Source organism: Aplysia californica, unplaced genomic scaffold (assembly GCF_000002075.1).
Source record: "Aplysia californica isolate F4 #8 unplaced genomic scaffold, AplCal3.0 scaffold00721, whole genome shotgun sequence".
Classification (NCBI taxonomy): Eukaryota; Metazoa; Mollusca; class Gastropoda; order Aplysiida; family Aplysiidae; genus Aplysia; species Aplysia californica.
The window spans coordinates 95,026-95,988 of record NW_004797991.1 but is presented as its reverse complement, the minus strand read 5'-3'; positions in this window follow the sequence as shown (position 1 = coordinate 95,988).

Sequence of the window (963 nt, the reverse complement as noted above, 5' to 3'; positions counted from 1 at the left end):
CCCAAATGATCTTGCACATCGTATACAGCTTTCACGATAGAAGAAAATGGCGTATGTTCCAAAATGTCTGCGCCTCAAGCTTGGAGACATACTGTGACACGTTGGTGGTTGGAGGGTGCTCTGAAGTGGCTTGCTCCTTCTTTCCTATTACACATCTATTGTTCTGATCTCTCCTCCCTTTTTGTGTTTGTTATTCCCTTGTAACGCACCTAATCGTCAGCACGTATGTTACCTTATTGTGTTGCAAGTGCTGTAAAACTCTTAAGAAAAAAAAAATGTTAATACATGTACTGGGACGCCTCAAACGACAGATTCTCCAACACACGCAAGAAAACGCTACAGCTAGACTCCGAGCAAAAACATTCGTTTCCAGGCTTCTTTGTTGCAGTTTTGGCGTGTGTTTTTTTCTTCATTTTAGAATAGAAGAAATCAGATTAAATTTTTCCTCCTCATTTTCTCTGTCTATCCTCGTCCTCAGGAAAAGCTGATTACCAGGCAGCCGAGTGTACCCTGTGCCTTATGGACGGCCATATTTAGATGAGCTCTGCCTGATTTAGCGGGGGTTTGAGGCGTGAAATGACTTTATCCTAGTTTAAGATTGGATTATGCGATGCCAGCTCGGATATTCCGTAAAAACAAAACATTAAATGGCCAGTAATTCAGATGATGGGCTGGAAAGGGACGCGTTAATTAGTGGACAGCTCAGATAACCAATCAACAACCAGCAGGTATCTTGGTTTTTATCAACAGAAATTTGTGTTGAGCTGGAAAAAATGGGCAAAATTTGTCATTTTACTTAATTAAACAATTCTGTAAGTTGGTTACTTTGAAAACGGATATGGAATGTATACAAATGTTTTGAACATGCAACGTGTGTGTGCTGTGCTCAAAGAAAGTGAACCCAGGTAGGACTATACAGAACATCTCTCTCTCTCTTTCTCTCTCTCTCTCTCTCTCTCTCTC